At 36.1% G+C, this 20,727-nt stretch overlaps 1 pseudogene; it reads right to left on the bottom strand.

Moving 5' to 3' along the window:
- Positions 1–3,454: 3,454 nt before the first annotated feature.
- LOC143440564 (vomeronasal type-1 receptor 4-like) lies at positions 3,455–4,371 on the bottom strand (annotated as a pseudogene).
- Positions 4,372–20,727: the final 16,356 nt, after the last annotated feature.

Consider the following 20,727-nt stretch of genomic DNA (forward strand, 5'->3'; position numbering starts at 1 on the left):
ACTTGTTAACCTCTAAACTTTCTATTCTATTGACATTGCTTTTGATTGTCTTAAAATCAATTCTTTATTCTTATTTTATTAATCAATCCATTCATTTATATCTCAAAGGATATTCTGCTTCCAGGTTGCTCCTCCACCCATCCCCCATCCCACATCTGCTCTCCCTCCTCCCCTTTGCATGTATAAGGGTGTTCCCCACCCACCTGCACTCTCATGACCCACTGCTCCAGCATCCCGTACACTAGAACATCAAACATTCCCGGGGCCAGGGCTTCCTCTCCTACTGATGTCAAGCAAGGCTATCCTCTGCTACATATGTATCTGAAGACCTGGATCCTCCAGATACACTCCTAGGTTTGTGGTCTATACTCTCGGGTACTGGGTAGGCAGGCAAGCCTATGTTGTTCTTCCAAAGGGGTTGCAATCCCCTTCTGATCCTCCAGTCCTTCTGACAGCTCCCCCACCAGGTTTTCTGAACTAAGTCTGATGGTTGGCTCCAAGCATCCACATCTGCATTTGTCAGTTGCTGGCTGGACCTCCCAAGGAAGCACCACAACTCAGTTCCTGTCAGCAAGCACCTCTTGACTACAGCAACAGTGTTGGGTTTGTTGTCTGCAATCATGAAGGATCCCCAGGTGGGGCAGTCCCCAGTTGGCCCTTCGATCTTTCTGTTCCCCCTTCCATGCAAGACTGAAGTGTCCATATCGTGTCTTCTTTCCTTCTATGCTCCCTATGAACTGTGGTTTGTATTATGGGCATTGTGAGCTTTCAGGCTAATATCTACTTATTAGTAAGTACATACCATGTGTTTTCATTTGTGTCTAGGTTGTTTCACTCAGGATGATATTTTCTAGTCCCATCAATTACCCAGGAATTTCATGTAGTCATTGTTTTTAACAGCTGAGTGGTACTCAATTCTGAATATGTATTACATTTCCTGTATCCATTCTTCTGTTGAGGGACATCTGGGTATAAGCCCAGTAGTGGTATAGCCAATATGTTCAGAGAAGGAAGAGATAGAACTTTTTGAGACAACCTCCAGTAGAGAGAAGGAAGATTCTGAGGGGCAGGTGAGTCATAAAAGCATGATCATGAGAGCTGGCCAATTGAAATAAAGAGCAGTGAAGACAGAACATGGCAAGTCATAATTCAGGGTTAATGATGGATAAATAGATTCTAATAGCATAGAAGATAGATATTTGCCATGTTGAAGTGCTGATTATGACTTATTATAAATATAAAATTGTGTGTCTTTTATCCAGGAACTGAGTGATCAAAGGTGGGGTAAAAACCCCCAATTGTAATGAAATATTTCCTCAGTAAGTGTCTGATTCTTGCAACTTCAGTGTGATGGGTTTTGTTTTATCCATTTGTATTGTGTTTTGTTGTGTTTTGATGTTATTTTGTTTTGTAATGACAGAAAGTGACTATATCTTCATTTTATTGTAATGAACACATAAATAAAAGCATTAAAAACTACAATGAAATAGCTAATAATGGGAATACTTGTTCAGGCCAAATTTCTGTACATTTTGGTGAACTATAGACAGTGAGAACAATCATGATGTAGCCATAGTGCTTTGCTTAAGGTTCTACACTCTGAGTAGCAATTTTATCTGTCTACTCCCATGCACCAGAAAAAACTAATTGATTACAATTGACAATAAATTGAAAATTAAAACATTATTGTATATCCTTTGTTTTAAATTCTGGATACTTTCACCTGCCCATCACCTAATATTATCTTTCTAAGTATGCTTTAGAAATGTTATAACTGAAGTTACACTTTTCATATATACACCTAGACATTATAGGATCTGCGTGATCTGCATGTGATTATATTTCTTTCTGATTTTGGTGACATGGCTTAATTTCATCCATTAAAATCAATCAATCGATCAATAGACCAATCAATCAATTTTCCTATATATTTTGTGATTACATCTTTCACAGTGGTGAAGTTATAGTCCATTTTGTATGTGAAAAATTGAGTATTTGATTTATCTGTTTATGGATACATGTAAGAGATCTACTTCATAGCTACAATAAACAGATCAGCAATGAATCACTGATAGGCAAATATTTCTATGTTATGATATGGAATTTTCTGAGTACAAGCCCAGGAATAGAAGAGCTGGTCAAATAGTAGTTCCATTTTTCACATCCTGAGAGACCACAAAACTGGTTTCCATAATGTCTATATTAATTTATTCAAAGCTCTTCTGGTGAGTATAGCATTACCATGATGCCAAAACAGATTTTAAAAAATAGAATAACAACAAAGAAAATGTATATCCAGGATAATGAAAAATCTCTCAAAAATATATTATCCAACCGACTTCAAATCATATCAAAAAATCTCATTCATTTTGAACTGATTTTTGTATGAGGTAAAAGATGTAATCTTATTTTTTACAGGTCTGGTGCAAGCTACAGCAGTTAAGACAGAACCCAGGCTTCCTGAAGAACAACTTGGCCAGTTGTGGTTTCAATTTCCTTTCCTTTTAGATGGAGGGCCTTCAGGATGTCTGTGAAATTCTTAGCAGCCAAGCTGCCTGACAAGATGAACGCAACAAGAAGGTCAGCTTTATTGGCAGTTTTTTTTTCCTGTCTCATTTATAAACCAGCAAAGCAAAAGGAAGACTCCAGAGTGCAATGGTCATCATAACAACATGATAAGCTCATTTAGGCTACTGATTCAACCAGGTCACAAACTCTCATTTTCATTTTGGATAACTTTAACAAAGACAAGGTTCTATGATTTAATTCTCTTTATTGACATTTTGATGAAGATTGTGAGTTAATAATTGGAAACCAAGTAAAATGTACCATTCAAATACTTAAATAAGGTTAGGAAATTTTAGCCTAAGATTAAGATTCCTGCCTAAAATTACTTCTTTGTTCTAGACTAATGTCAGATACCTCCCTGAAGCCCACTTCTTTGTCCTTGGCCAATGTCATATTTCTGCCAAGCAGCCCATTTCCTTGTCCTTGGCCCAGGTCAGATTCTTGCCAAGCAGCCCCAGAAGCTCTCTGCCTCTCCCCCTTTTTGTTTCATAAACAAGACTGAGCCTCTCTTAGGTCATTCTACCAAGAATGCCTCCCAACATGAAAATGAGTGGACTGGGATAGGGTAGTTGACTCAGATATTTTGGTCATCCTAATAAGCCCTTAGAAACAGTGATTACGGGAGTATTCATAAAATTTTCTTTATTGCCTTGCTTGTTCTTTGACTATTTGTGTTTATTGTCTTGCTTGTTGCTTGAGTATTTGCATCTATTGTATTGCTAGTTCCTCAACTTAGAACTGACCTTAGTACTTGCATGTAATTAAAATGGTATAAAAGCAAATAAACAGGAAGAGGGATGGAATAGGGAGTTTCTAGGGAGGAGAAATGTGGAAAGGGGAAGGCATCTGAAATGTAAATAAATAAAATATCCAAATAAAACAAAGATTAGAAAATTTTATTTCCCATCCAGATCAAACTGAGTCTGGGCATAAAAGTGTAATGACTCATAAGAACAAAGGGTCCAAAGGATGGAAAACACAGAGATATGAGGCGATTGATGCTCAGCAGCCACCAATTGTGATTATGCAGAAAAGCAATGAAGCCTCTTAAGATGGAGGAGAGAGTATAAAATGCCAGGAAGATACACACCAGGACTAGGATCTTCTGGATGGCTTGAAATTCTGATGAGTTTCTGCTGGAAACAGGACTGCTATGGATGTGTTGAACCCTCTGCTTGTGTCTGTACAGAATGAAAATCATCAAGCCACTGGACCAGGCAATGAGCACAGAAAAGAAGATTTCAGGGCACACAACTAATGCTGAATAGAGTGAGGAATTGATGGCATCACCCCTCCAGTTGAACAGTACTCCAAATCTCGGTTTCTTGTCATGTTTTTGCTGTGCCTTTTGATAAGTATGTACACAAAGAAAATGAAATGTACAGACATGGACAAAACCCAGAGAAGAATAATGAAGCAGCTAATGTACTTTGCAACTGTGGCTTTTAGATCCTTGCAACAAGATTCCCTATGATTGATGGTGATGGCTTGGAAGATACTCAAGAGACAAGTTGTACTAATGGACACACTCCTGCCAACACTTTGAATGTACACAAGTAATCTGCATCCAAAATCATTTAGAAACTGCTTTAACCCAAACACTGCCAATGTTTGGGGCATTCCTGTAGACAGAACTATCAAGGCATTGGATGCAATTAGGTGCATGAGAATCAAATCTATGGGCTTTAACACATGTTCTATATAGTAGACTAGATAGTAGATAAGAAGAGAAAAATTTCCTAGAATTCCAGTTGTAGTTTGTGATAAGAAAAGTATTTTGATTGCCAGATTCCAGAAGTCCATTCTCTGATTGTGCCTGATTTTCTTTAGATTATGTTCACACCAATTTTTGCATCAGAATGAATGAAAAGTATTAATAATCTGAAGAGCTACTGAAAGGCTAAATGAGTGGAATCCTTAAAACTCAGGCATACAATGTCAGCATAGACTTTAGTCTGCATACACTATGTACTGTAACAATACTTGGAGTTTCTGACAGTAGCAATTGTAACTTACAATACAAACTTGCATACAACACAATATTGTAAGATTGTTGATGGTTTAAGGATACACCTGTGAATTGGAAAGATAATTATATAATATGCAGCATCACATGCAAGATTATTTGGCCTGTGAGAAGCAATGAAAAGAGAGAACCAGCCGGGCGGTGGTGGCGCACGCCTTTAATCCCAGCACCTGGGAAGCAGAGGCAGGTGGATTTCTGAGTTCGAGGCCAGCCTGGTCTACAGAGTGGGTTCCAGGACAGCCAGGGCTACACAGAAAAACCCTGTCTCAAAAAATAAAAACAAAAACAACAACAACAACAAAAGAAAGAACCAGTACCAACAAGTATAATCCATGACTATAACAAAATATTGGTATTTTTTTCTAGTCATGGTATAAAGGAAGACAATTTTAGTGACTACTATCAACCTCAAACATGTCAATTCTTACAGTACATTTTACCTAATATTAAGTGGTAGACCATGAAAAATTAGTAATACTATTAAGAATATATATATATATATATATATATATATATATATATATATTCATAGATAGGAAATTTTATTAAGAGTAAAAAACATTTAAATGATGGGTCAAGTGACACATATATTACTAATTTATGAGGTACCTGTTATGCAATGTTACAGCACATAGGTGCACAAGCATATGTTAACACTCAGACCTGTGCCTTTAGAGACCTGGGAACATCTCATGTGATCCAATCTCATAGTATCTGTACCATAGGCTTTCCATAAAGCTATTATCTGTCTGTGGAATCCATTTCTCTCACTGGCTGCCTTGTCTGGCCTCAGTGGATGAAAATACACCTAGCCCTGAAGAGGCTTGATATGTCAAGGTGATTCTCAGTTGGTGTCCACCCTCTCAGAGGTGAGAGGGAGGAGAAGAATGGATAGCGACCAAGATATAAAGTGAACTATTGAATATACCACTCAAAAGATTACAGTGGAAATGGTGCGAAAGAAGACCGTGATTTAGTTAGCCCATCCATGCAGGGCAGTGGGAGAAAAATCTGAAAACATCACACTTTATTACTGAAAGTCACATTGTCATCAAATTCCTTCTAGATCAGGAGCAATCCTATTGCACTGTCTGACAGTAACAACTGAGTCAGCACCAGGCTCAACCAAGAAACCTATGTGGAAAAAAATGTGCTACACACTAATGAGCTATACAGCAATGGTGAACTGGACAGTAAAGAACTGGGACAGAATTGACAGTGAAGTTAGAAATCTGTAGAGAGAAGTTACATGAATGTAGAGAAATGAGCTGAGATCTTAGAAACTATCAGATACAGACTACACTTCCCCATGAACTGACACTGCAGAATATCCTAGGGAATGGCTACAGTGGTGAGTAAAGAGCACTTTCTTAAGTAAAGACAGCTTAAGAAAGATCAATAATGTAGATTCTGTCTCAATACTGTTTCCCAGCTTATTATTTTTAAAAGGGTGATTATATGCATGTGAGTCTATTTTGAATCCATATAAATGAAATGGAGCCCATAAATGGGATCAAATACCTCTATGAGATAGTTTTGTAAAGGTAAGAAAGCACCTAAGATAAGAGAATGGAAGGAGAAATATACATGAAACACATAAGCTGGAGTTAGTGCAGAGAGAAGGGCAAGGAAGAATTGGTTCAATCAAATACTAAATAGTAAAAAGCCTAAAACAAATGTGATACAATGAAACTAATTAAAAATAGTAACCAAAAAAAGTGAAAGAAATTTAAAATGAACAAAAAAAATGTACAAAAAATTGTTGAAAATATCAACTTTTGATACACATCTTGAAAACCAATTACATCATGGCATGTCAATGACTGTGCATGTCACTGAAAACTACTTACTTGAAACAAACACAAACCTACATGACTATAACCACAACCCTTAGAATAACAACCAAAATAAATTTCTTTGTATCATAGGAGAATTGTGTTTATAGTCTAGTAGCATCTTGGGAGTTTCAACCCGTATGTTACCCTTATGTTTAATCAATAGAGACACAGGAAAGCCAGAATTCTACAAACTTTAAAATTACAAAATTTTAAACTTTCTAAAATGAAAGTTTATTTCATAGGCTAATGCAAAATATAGCCACTTGGAAATTTAAAGCATTTTTCATGCTTTTCCTACTGGATTCCACATGGTATTTCACTTGTCAAATTCTGTGGGATGCATGATTTTGAATTTTTTGCCTTTATTAAAAATGTACAAGTCACAAAAATAAAGAAATTCATTTTGGTTTAAGTTAGTTGAAAGAAAGTGGCAGCTGGAGTCTGCACACAAACCGACTAGTTACAACTGGAGACTAATATCCCAACACACATGATCTAATATTTTTGACCAATGAAACATATGTGTGAATTCACTAAAATGTCTATCAGAACAGAATCACACATGCTGTGTTTCTCTGATGATCCTTTATGCAGGAGTTATGACATAGTCTAGGATACACAATGTCCAACAGGGTGCAAGTGAAATCCCAACATTCTTGGAAGATCTTTAAGTTCTATTGACCTGAGTTGTTGACTTGCTGAGAGGCCAGACACATTTCTAGGAAGTTGATGGCAGTGGACCTACCCTTCCACATCTGTGAAGATGGAAAAAAATTACAAGAATTGACAGGAAGCTTTATTCCAAGAGCTGCTGATGATTTTTAAGAGTTGTATGATTGCAATGTATAAATATCTGCATCATATGCTTGAGAATCCAGTATCTGGATATCCTCCTGAATTTAGTGTAGTGAAATAAGACACAAAATTAAACAAAGGAAACAGTGGCCAGTGTCCATCAAAGTATGAGACCACTCCTGAGCTTAGATATGATGGGTCACTGGGTCTAAGGTGGCCATTTGTCTTTGTGGTCATAGGGTTCTGCACACAAGGGTACAATGTGGTCACACTGGTCACATCCACTGAAATTCAATATTCTCACTCATAAATATTCACTTTTATCATATTGGAAACAGTTAACTGTAAAATGGAAAGTGTAAACTTTTTAGTTAAGTACACAATTAGCAAATACCAGTGATAATGTACAAGTTGCTTCCCTCTCAGGTTGATATTTTCTTTGATTATTTTTTAATAACTGTAGGATCTTGGGAGTAGCATTACTTCCACAGATAGGCATGAACTTAGAAACACAGAAGGTAATGAGACTTAACATAAAATGTGCTTAGAGACAGAGTGGATACTTGAAGTTCTTGAATATGGCTACTGTGGCACAAACATTGTCACCTCAGTCTGTGCTCACAGAGCCAGGAGTTATGTTTCCAACATACTCCTGCCCTCCATACACTTTGTGTTCATCATTTGACATTTTGTTCACTTTGTATTTTATTTTATGCATTTTGCTGCAAGAAGTTTTAATTTGGGAGCAATAGAGAGAATATAAGAGACACTTGCTGTTGCAGAAGATCTGGGTTTGTTTCCCAGAATCCACATGGTATGAAAGATAACACTGCTTGTAACTCCAATTTCATGGGATCTGTAATAGTCTACTGGCACTGCATTCTAAGAGTGTACATATCTATCTATCTATCTATCTATCTATCTATCTATCTATCTATCTATCTATCTGCACATAAAGTGAAAAATAGATATATAAATGATTTTAAACATAATTTTCACTCTAAAATGAAAGTTTATTTCATAGGCTAATACAAAATACTAATGCTTTTGAGCTTTTAATAAAATTCAGTTTTTTCAGTGTTGTCCAATTCTCCAGTTTGACATCAGAAGCACAAGATGAACTTGAAATTTAATATGCCAGTCGATATATGGATTATTGTCAATGAAGTGTTAAAAGCTTTAGGAGAAAGTGCAGATGAATTTCTAGTAATATTACCCTGTACAAAATGCCTCATGAAACACTAACATATGTTTTCAAATAATAGCTGGAGATGAAAATTAAGTTATTAAAGTTATTTTCTTAAAAATTCAACATTTATTTCCTTTTCAAATAAATTTTTCTCATGATGGGGACTCACTATATAGCTCTAACTTTCCTGGAACTCACTATGTTGACACAAATATTGAGATTAAAACTTTTCAACAAATACCTATATTATTTACTATTTTTATATTGATTATTTTATTATAATAAATGTCAAACAGACATGTACACAAGATAATATAATACAATCCAAAGAATATGAAACCTTAAACATTGTGATTGAGACAAAACACTAGGTGTGAATCTAAATTTTATCAGGGAGTTAGAAGACTGGGATGATATTATGTAAAAGTTCCTGTGTTCCATGAACAGTACTTAGAGTATGATTGATGCAGTGAAAATAAGTCAATATGCCTTTAGTCCTCGCTGTCATTGCTCAATACTCATACTTAATCTTCCTTTCTACATTACCTTCCCACAATCCGGACGGAAAGGCTTCAAAGCAGATATTTTATGAATGACCATGTGATCCAGACTCATTACTGCCTATAAGCAGAGCATAGGTGCGGTGTCACATATGAAATCTTTTCACTCCACAAACATATTCACACCCTGCACTTCCCAGGACTGCTTCTTATACATGCTTATATGGACTAATATGTCCACTCTAAAATTTCCTATTTAATGAAACCTTAATAAATTTAATGATATAAAAATTAAAATTAGTCTACACATGCTTAGTAAAATGAGTTAACACATTGGCTTATTACCACATTCACCCAGAACTTTCAGAGATGAGCTGCACTGTCCTAATGTTACCTAGAGTCAAACTTATTTGAGGACTCATATTACAGCAAGAAAAGACAGGGACAAGGCAAGGAATGCTGTTAAGTCATTTTTTAAGAATAGAATTACTCTTGTGCTTTCTCTCTCTTTTCCCTGGATCTGTTTCTACAGCAATTTACTACTAGCAGACATGACACTTACCTGGGCCTCACTCATTTGCAAAGTCTGCAGGCTGAAATAAAAAATACTCACCTCCCTTTTGCCTATATAGGTCATTGGGTTCATTGAGCATGTCAAGACTCATTAGTAAGCAGTTCCATAAGAGAGCCAGCTTAAGCCTGAGGCAGAAGTCTGTGACTCTGTGACCTCCCATCCCTCGAGAACAGCAATTTCCATTTCACCTTCAGTGGTCAAGACAGCACTGGCTTTGGGAGACAAGAACATCTATACACAACTCTTCAATTCTTAATTAACAAAAAATAGTTTAGAAAAAAGTTTCTTGTTAATTTACCCAAAGTAATAAGATGTTTTTAATAGTGTTTTCAAGATCCCTGAATGCTCACCAGGTCACTTGAGGAAGGTGCAAGAATCTTTGAGGGCAGATTTATGAGAAAGTTCAAGAATTCTCTGTGGTGATTTGGATTTCAGTCTTCCCTAATTTCTTCCAACACTAATCAAAATCGTTTATATTTAGATTTACAAAGTTTATTACATAAAATGTTTGAATGCTTTATATAGGTATATGTGTTTTAATCAAGTATATACATGATTATTTTTTGAATTCCTTTCTTTTATTAACCACCCACCACAAGTTCCACCTAATTTCATGTGTTTTTGGAAACAGTCAAACATTAACTAAATAGTGATACTCATATGTGCCTTGGGCAGAGGCATGAGTAGTCTCTAAAACAGTGAACTATTAAATAAATCTGATACTTCCTCTCTCCAAAGCCATTTGTTGCCATTAACCCTTCATCTAGGAGTGGAGCATCCTGACTTTCACCACTGAGCTGGGATTTTTCTAGGTGGATCTTCAGCAGATTTTGTGCATACAGTCATAACAAGTGAATTAACATGTGCAAGACTGCTGCTCTGTCTTGACAAAATCTGTTTACTAGGAATCATCTATCACCATGAACTATGTTACACACTTTCTGCCTCTTCTTCCATGATGGACCCCGTGTATATCTATATCAAAGAAAGAGCTTTGATATAGATGTCCCATATTTTATTTGGGCATTTCGCAGTCTCTTCTCAGCACCTTGAATACATGTGGACCTTTTAGTAATGACCATAGTATGCCAACAAAGCTTCTCTAATAAGGGGTGAGAAGGTATAAAGGTTTACCTGGGTATAAAGATAAGAATGTAAGAGATAAAGATATCTCTGGGTGTAAATTTAGTAGTGTAGCAGCAGCTTCTTACTATGTCCTTTTAGCAGAATGATAGTATTAAGTTCTTCCCTAGTGATGAACAAGCCTTATGCCTCTTAAGATCAGCACTCAACTTGTTACAAGATAAATTCTTTTCTGTTTAAAATAAAACTCATCTGTTTCCTAGAGTATGGCTTGTTCTATACCCTGACTTTGTCTCTCTGTCTTGACCTCCATCCTTTCTTTGTAGGTAGGTTTGTGTCCCCATGTCTTCAGTGGCCTTCCTTTCTGACCACTCAAAGTGGTCTCTTCAGGTTCCATATCCCCATTGTTGAGCTTTTCAGCTAAGGTCACACACATTTAGTTCTGGGAATTGCTCCCTACCAAGGACTTCAGGAATTCCTAGAGACTTTCCCCACCCCCCAATCCTTGGCAGCTGAATTTCCATTCATTTTCTTCGCCCTCTGGACAAGTATCCTGTCTCTCACCATACTTGATTCTGCCCCCTTATTCTTGTTCTCTTTCTCTATCTCACTCAGGTCCCTTCTTCCTTCTGCCTCCCAGGACTATTTTGGTCCCCATTTTGAGTAAGTTTTAAGCATCATCATTTGAGCCTTCCTTTGTGTTTTAGCTTCTTTTGGTCTAAGGGGTATTCTGTACTTCTTGACTAATGTCCAATTTTTAGTGAGTACAATGAGCATGTCCTTTTGGGACTGGATTACCTCAATTAAAATGATATTTTTTAATTCCTTCATTTGCCTGCAAAATTCATGATGTTCTCATTTTTAATAACTGAATAGTATTCCATTGTGTAAATGAACTACATTTTCTGTATCCTTCTTTAGTTGAGGGACATATATGTTGCTTCTAGTTTCTGTCTGTTATATAAGGTTTCTATAAGTATAGTGGAGTACATGACCTTGCTATAAACAAATACTACTCTCTTCCTTTGTGTTCTACCTAATGAATTTTATAACTTTTAGATTTCAGTGGCAGCAGTATCAGAGAACACTCTCAATTTAAGTTGCATTTATGTGTGTCTGTAAGAATATATTTTTTATTCTTTCACCACCCTGGTTCTTAGGTTCTAGGACATAAAGTGCCTGAGATATGGAAAAGAGACAAAATAAATTTCCCATCAAGTTATTCTTTTTGGCATTTGGTCAAATGTATAGAAAAGTAGCTAATACATATTTAATACACTGATATTTTAATATGTTTAATACAGGATCTTAAAGTATGTTAAATAAAGCTAAGAATCCTAAGTAAATTTGATCTTGTAGGTGTTGTCAAAGATAGGTTTTCTTGAAGTAAGAAACTCAAGCAAGGACCACAACTTACACTTTTAATGCAACTCTTTAATGTAAAAACATAGCTATAGGAATTCTTCTTGGAATATATTAAATGATCACTTTCTTTCACTTTCTCTCTCTCTCTTTATTTCTCTCTATGATATTTGTCTCTCACACTGTCCTCTGATGTCTCTCTCCTCTCTCACACAAACACATTCATACACATACATATCACTGATATGTAACATGGTTACTAATGTCTTTGATAATTTATAAATACTTTGTGTACTTTAGCATCACAAACCGTGTTGAGTGGAGATTTGGGAAGGCCATTTATGATAGAATCACAATCAAATTTTGTGCAAATTGAGATACTTTGACTTCTTTTCTTATTTGTTTCCTTTCTTTCATTCTTTTTGTCTGATTTTCCTAGCTTATGTGTTTCACTAAAATAATTTAGTCAAATAGCAGTTTAGAGACTAAGAATTCTTATCTTGTTTCTCATTGTAGTGGAATGCTGTGAGTTTTTTCCCATTTACTACTATGTTGGCCTAAGTTTGTCATATGTAACCTTTATTATGTTGAAGTATCAACATCATAATAATGATGATGATTCATATCATCTCCATGAATTTTATGATGAATGGATGACAGCAATTATCAAAGGCTTTTCCTGTATCTAATGAGCCTGTGATTTGGATCTAGCCTTTATTTGACCAATTAAAATGGGGAGAAAGTTCACATGAAATCACCTGAGTATATGATCCATGGAGGACCGTGATAGGACAGCATGATTTCTGGTCAAGCACCTGCTAGGGATGGCTGGAGACACAGAAGGTTGGAGACCCCACAGGTTTCTGTGCAAGGGATGGAATACATTTTGCCATGCTCCCAGATTCCAAGATCCCGACATGAGGCCAAAACCCTTCATCAATCTGTGCCCTTAAGTCACATGGGACAATGCCCCTACTAGCCCCTCCACAGGTAGAGGACATGACTACAGGCCACAGAGTCACAAGACAGATCTCATATTAATGAGTCACTTAAAGGCCAGAGGGTGAAGAATTAAACATTTCTCGCTGAACATTTCTATGAGGAGGGGTCCTCATAGAAAAAGGTATTTAACCTCAGGCCCACTCTGAGAACACTAGAGTATAGTTTCATGCATTTTCTGCCATGACAAAAAATATCTTTAGACCATGGACTATCTCTCTCTTTTGAGACCTGCTGTGGGGAAATGTGGAGAATGTTTTCACCTACTAAGCTATACTCTAATTTTCAGCTGATGACCTCTTTACCCTTTCAGCCATGCAGGCCAGGAATTCAACCAAGTGAGAAAGCCAACCATGAGCCAGCCAAGCAAGTTGCTGCATCCAACAGTTTCATCCCCTCTGGATGAAGCCAGAACTTCTCCCCCCAACCCTTCGGCTTTAGGCTGATCTAGCCCAGAGGCCTCCACTGTCTGGGCCCTTCTGTGGCCTCTCAGCAGCACCTGATAGCCCAAGGGCCTGAGAACCAACTCTTCACAGTTGCCTTTTGGTCCAGGGACCCTCAACGCAAGAGCTCCTGCCCCTATGGGACCTTAGACTGTGTTTCCCCACCCCTGCTTCACACAGCCCAAGGTCCACCCAGTGCCTGCATGGAATGAACACTGTCAACTTACTGTACCTCTGCCTCTCTGAGCCATGACCATAGCCCCTTAGTGGGTCAGACGTGGGACCCACAATTCATAGACCCACACATGCCACAAACCCAGAGACCCATGCCTTCTCAGGGCTGCCCCTCTTGAGGAAACAGAATTAACATCAGAATATGAAACAGCACAAGGGCAACACACAGTATTTCCCTATTAAACGTTAAACACAGATTTGTAAATATCTCTGTGGTAGTATATGAATTTCATTTTGTGGGTGCTCAGGAATATAAAAGATGTTTCATATGGTAGTTCTATTTTTATTTATGTGAGGACCACACACACTGGTTTCCATTATCAATGCGTTAATTTGCACTCTCACCATCAATGAATAAAGTTTCTCTTTCTCCTCTCTCTAACATTTCTTGTTAACTATTTTGATAACAGTATTTGGATAGGTGTGATGTAGTAACAAAGCAATCTTAACTTTCAGTTCCATGATGATGACAGTGTTCAATATTTTTAAGTTATTGACAGGTAGAAGAAGGTAAAAAAGTAAGGAGAAGTCACTTTGCCTTAGTGGCTTGGCTGATACCTGCTCAAACACTGTATCCTGCCTGCGTGCTTCCCAAGACTGTACTCAGTGACCAATGGCACAGGTAAAATTTCATTCAAATACCCATGCTATTAGAGACAACAAAACAAAACAGCCCAACAGACTTGGAAACTTAACCACAACCCGTAGCTCCACTTCCCTTCTCTGTACTTCTCCTCCTGTGCCAGATCAGTGGCCAGATACCTTCCCAAATGCTACAGCCTGCAAGACTGTCAAGTTGTCTAAAATAACCAAGAGCACAAGAGGTCCACATTAACCAGGGACAAAGAGACTTGCTCTAACCAGAAGCAGAAGATGCCCACACTAACAAGAGATTACACTGCCTGCCTTTAAGGAGGCTAGTTCCAACTCAGGTCACAGGAATTGTCCAAGGAAGCTAATCCCAGTAACAGAAACCCTGGGTGGTTAACACCGGGGAGAACAAGATGGACATATGCAAGTGTAAAATCATAAGCAACAAACTCCAAAGCAATTTAGCATCATCAAATCCCAGTTCTCCCACAAGAGCAAATTCTGACTACACTAACAAGCATGCAAAGCAAGATAATGACCTAAAATCCCATGTCAGGAAGATGATAGAGGCTATTAAGGAGGATACAAAGAACTCCCTTAAAGAAATACAGGCAGACACAAGCAAATGGGTTGAAGCTCTTAAAGAAAAAAACAAATGAATTCCTCAAATAAATACAGAAAAATAAATTTGAACAGGTAAAGGAATTGAACAATCTGGTCCAATAACTTAAAAAATGAAGTAAAAACTATAAACAAAACAGAAAGGGAGGCAACTCTCAGGATGGATGACTTAGGAAAGATATCAGGAGGCACAGATGTAAGTATCACCAACAGAATATAAGAGATAAAAAAGAGAATCTCAGAGGTAGAAGATATCATAGAAAATATATACATATCAGTCAAAGAAAATACAAAGTTTAACAGCTCGTATCTCCTAATGAAATTCAGAACACAATACAAAGATCAAACCTAAGAATAATAGGAATAAAAGAGGGTAAAAAATCCAAGCTCAAAGGGACAGAAATATCTTCAAAAATTATAGAAGAAAATTCCCTTAACCTAAAGAAGTATACAAGATATCCATAAATGTACAAGAACCTAAAGAACACCAAATATATTGGACCAGAAAAAAATTCTCTTATCACATAATAATTAAAATACTAAATGCACAGAACAAAGGAAAGCTATTAAAAGCTGTAGGGGAAAAAGACCAAGTAAGTTATAAAGGCAGACCTATCAGAATTAGACCATACATCTCAACAGAGACTCTAAAACCTGGAAGACCCTGGACAGATATTAGCCAGACCCTAAAAGAACACAAATGCCAGCTCAGGATATTATACTCTGCACAACTCTCAGTAGATGGACAAACCAAGATATGTCATGACACAGCCAAATTCAAATAATATCTTTCTACTAATCCAGCCCTACAGAGGAAACTTGTATGAAATCTCTAACACAATGAGAGTAACTACACCCAAGAAAACACAAGAAATTAAACAATTCATAACAGACCACAAAGAAGAGAAACATACACGCATGATCGCACCTTCAGACACAAAAATAAAAGGAACTAACTGTTATTAACTATCTGTTTTTAATATCTCTCAACATCAATGGACTTAAATCCAAACTTAAAAAAAATTAAATTCACAGTCTAAGAGGCTGAATACATAATCAAGATCCAGTATATTTCTGCACATAAGAAACACACCTCAGTAACAAAGACAGAAACTACCTCATAGTAAATGCTGGAAAAATGTTTCCAAGCAATTGATCCCAAGAAAGAAGCTGGAGTTGCCATTCTAATATCCAATAAAATAGACGTTCAACCAAATTTATCAAACAAGATTAGAAAGGACACCTCATATTCATCAAAGGAAAAATCCACCAAGTAGAAATCTCAATCATGATCATCTATGCCTCAAATATAAGGGCACCAATATCTGTTAAAGATACCATACTAAAGCTCAAAACACACATTGAATCTCACACAATAATAGTGAGAGATTTTAATATGACACATTCACCAATGGACAAATCATTGAAACAGAAACTAAAGAGAGACAGAGTAAAATGAACAGAAGTTATAAACCAAATGGATTTAACAGATATCTGCAGAACATTTCATCCCAAAACAAGAGAGCATAAATTCCTTCTCAGCACCTCAGGAAACCTTCTCCAAAACTGAACATAAAATTGGCCATAAATCAAGCCCCAAAAGATACACAAATGTTGGAATAGACCCATGTATTCTATGAGATCACTGCCAGCGAATGCTAGACTTAAATAACAACAAAACCAACAGAAAGTCAACATGCTCATGGAAACTGAACAACTCTCTGCTCAATGATAATTTGGTAAGAGAAGTATAATGAAAGAAATCAAAGACTTTATTGAATTCAATGAAAACATAGACATAGCATATCCAAATTTATGGGACACAATGAAAGCAGAGTTAAGAGTAAAATCCATAACACTAAGTGCCTTCATTAAAAAAACGGAGAGATCAAATACAATCAACTTAACAGAACACCTGCAAGCTTTTTCATACCTGAAAGAAAGAAGCAAAAACACCTAAGAGTAGTGGAGGGCAGGAAATAGTCAAACTCATGGCTAAAATCAACCAGTTAGAAACAAAGAAAATGATACAAAGATACAACAAAACCAAGAGCTGGTTCTTTGAGAAAGAACAAGATAGATAAACCCTTAGCCAAATAAACAAAAGAGCATAAAAACAGTACAGAAATTGAAAAAAAAAATCAGAAAGGAAAGGGGAGACAGAACCTGAGGAAATTTGTTTAAAAATCCTCACAACCTACTATAAAAAAATCTAGAGGAAATGGATGATCTTCTAGATCATTTTGTACATAAATCAAGATCAGGTAAACTATCTAAACAGTTCACGTAATCCCTCAGTAATAGAAATAGTCATGAAAACCCTCCCAACCAAGGAAATCCCAGGACCAGATGGTTTTAATGCAGTTAGTGGCTATTTACATTTTATTTTTAGAAAATCTATTCCGTTCACTATCTCATTGGCAGCTTTCTTTAATTGTTTTTTGTTTCTGCAGTGCTTTGTAAATTCTGGATATTACTTCTGAATCTGAACTGATGACTTTCTTCATCTATCTGATGACTCTCTCCATTATAGTTGTAGTCAACTGTAACTACGACTTTCTCCAATTCTGAGGGTGCTCTGTGCTCTGTGCTAATGGTTTGCTGTACAGAAATGTAATTTGATGTAGATCATCTGTTGATATCTGAGGCTAGATTATGTTTCTGTGTTTTAGAAGTTCTGTTTAGAAAGTTCTAGACTACATCAATGTATTAAAGAGTATTCTCCACATTTTCATTTCATAGTTTCAGAATTCTGTCTTTTTTCATTCTTTATTATTTATTTATTAATTTGAGGCAAGTTCTGATTATGCAGATCAAGCAAGCCTAGAACACAAAAATCTCCCTGCCTCTGTCTCTTGTGTGCTAGTATAACAGGCTGTGGTACCATGCCCAGATGTGTTTCAAATTTTAAGTTAGGGTGCTTGACACATGTTTAAAGAAAATATGTAGTGTAATTAGTCATTAAGTAGACAAACAATGGTTAAAGTCAAAACGAAAGAAGCCTAGCTAACCTCATTTGTGGATCACATGGTTCTATAGGTAATAGCCTACATATACGTTAGTATATGACTTTTAGAAATAATATACACAGAAAATTTCTGGATATAATATTAATACATTTGTGTATAAATGAAATGTAGTCTTTATACATACCAAACTTTAGTCTCAGTGGAAGAAATTAGAAAAATATTCCATTTTATTAGCTTAAAAAATGAATACTTAAGAATATACTTCAACAAAAAGAAAAACATCTCCACAATGAAGACTTAAAAACATCAAGAAATCAAAGAATATCATAGATGATCAAAATTTTGCGTTTGGACTGACAGAATTAATATGGTAAAAGGAATAAACATTCCAAATAAAACAACATTTCCTGGGAACTCAAAGGTCACTACAGGCAGGGAAGCAGGCAGGCTGACTGCAGCTCTTTACTCCTCCCTAAACTTCTCCAGGTCTAAATCCAGTCACATACCTACCTCTGCAGCATACTACCAGCTGAGTCTTCCTTTGCCTTTTATACAGTGGAACACATTGACCTTTCTCTACAATTATCACTCCTCCCCCATTCACCAAGCTCTTAAGCTCAAAACATTAACTAACATTCCCTGGGAACTCAAAGACCAGTCCAGTAAAAGAAGAAGGCAGATCTCCTTCTCTGCATTCCTTTCCCCAGATCAAATACCCACTCTCATACCTAGCCCTGAAGCAGACCTCATACTTCTGGTTTTTCTCAGATTCTGCCCTCATTCTCATGGAATTAAGAAGGGTATGGTAAAGCACCTGCTTATTTACTTCTCTCTCTTAGCCTATCCCCATTTCTATCTCCAATAACTTGAAGTCCTATTTTATCTTGAATCTACAGTGGTCATGCCTATTAATATATTGGAACAAATTTTCTACGAGGCAGTATACAGCTAACACACTTTCCTAAGTGTTAGAAAGAATATAGAAACCAAGGACCATGACGTCTATGCAACAAAGACTAGTCTACTAGATTTTTTTTTACCAAAAATCATAATTTCCCAAACTCACATGTGAAAATGACAGTGTGAATACAAAATCAACAACCTGAAGACAATATATCTGCACTAGAGCCCAGGAACCCTACCACAGCTCCCCTGAATATTCCAGTACAGTTAAAGAACAGAAAAAAATAGCTTACAATCAGCTTGATGAATATGATTAATGTTTTTTAATAAACAAATTAACAAATTCCTCAATGAAATCTATGATAAGAAAAGCACTGGAAGAAATGAATAAAAGAGATCAAGACATCAAAATGGAAATGGAATAAAGAAAGAAAGAAAACACAAACTGAGAAAAATGTGGAAATGAAAATTTTAGAAAAACAAACAGGAAACTCAGAAGCAACAGAACAAATGTATGAAAGAGAGAATCTTGGGCTTTGTACACAATAAAGATGAAATGGGCTGATAAATCAAAGAAAATGATAAGATCCTAAAAAAACAAAAATCCTGCAGCAAAATCATCCTGAAATTGTTCCACACTCTGAAAAGACCAAATCAAAGAATAATAGGAGTAGAAAAAGGAGAAGAAAAAAAGTTAACAGGCACAGAATATATAGTTTTGAAAATTCACATAAAAATTTTTTCCTCACCTAAAGTAGGAAGTGTTAGTTAAGATACAAGAAGCATACAGAACTCCAAAGAGAAAGGACAAGGAAATATAGGCATGTAATATTAAAACAATGAACATATAAAACGAAAAAGAAGAATGAAAATCATGAAGTAAAGGAGGATACATATAAAGCAGAACTATGAGAATCATCACCTGGCTTCCTTATGGAAGCCACAATAAAAAGACATAGGATAAAAATATAAATGCAAAACAGAAGCCATTATCTACTCTGTCCAAGTAATCATCTTAACTTCAGGGATGGGTACCTCTTTACTATAAAGAACACAAAGTTATTCCAAAGGAAGGGATCAAGCAGGTGAGTCATTTTATCATCTGATAAAATAGACATTAAATGAAATTATCAGAAGAGATAGAGAAGAACACTAAATAATCACCATAATCACACACACACACACACACACACACACACACACACACAAATCATCAACAAAGCACCTCAAGTTATAACATCTATGAACCAAACTAAAAGGCACCCAAGTTTATAAAGAAAATGCCTTTACAGTTTACATCACATACTGACCCATGGAACATGATAGTGGATGGTTTTAGGACCTCACTTTTAAAAGGAAACAGATTATCCAGACAAAACTGAATTACAGAGATGCTAGAGATAACTGACATCATGAAACAAATGAACATAGCAAAACCAGAACATATCACTCACATGAAAAGAGTGAACATTATTCTCAGCACTTCTCGGAACTTTCCTCAAAATTGGCCACAAATAACAAGAGAGCAAATTTCAACAGACTGAAAAGGAATAAACAACAACCAAAAGCCCCTAAGTTTGATTGCAAACTGCAGACTCTCTGATCATCACAAATTAAAACTGAATATCAACAACAGCAGAAACTTTACAAACTCATAAAAACTGAAAAAGTTATTACTGAACAGAAATGCTTTGAGATCAAAAACACAGAAATAAAATAAAGATGTTTAAGCATTAAATGCAAATCTATATACAACATACATAAACTTACAGAACACAATGCTGGTGATTTTTGAGAGGCATTTTTATAGTACAGAGTGCCAACATTAAAGAAAAAATAACAAAACAAAAGAAGTAATCTCATTTTAGTAAGTTAATAGTAGACATGATAGATCTTTAAAAAATGAAGAAATCCCACACAAAATGAGTAGACAACAAGAAATATTCAAACTCAGGGATAAAAGCAATAAAATAGGAACAACAACAAAAACAACATCGACAAAGAAAATACAAAGAATCAATATAAAAATGTT

The sequence above is a fragment of the Arvicanthis niloticus genome, chromosome 30 (assembly GCF_011762505.2).
Source record: "Arvicanthis niloticus isolate mArvNil1 chromosome 30, mArvNil1.pat.X, whole genome shotgun sequence".
Taxonomy (NCBI): domain Eukaryota; kingdom Metazoa; phylum Chordata; class Mammalia; order Rodentia; family Muridae; genus Arvicanthis; species Arvicanthis niloticus.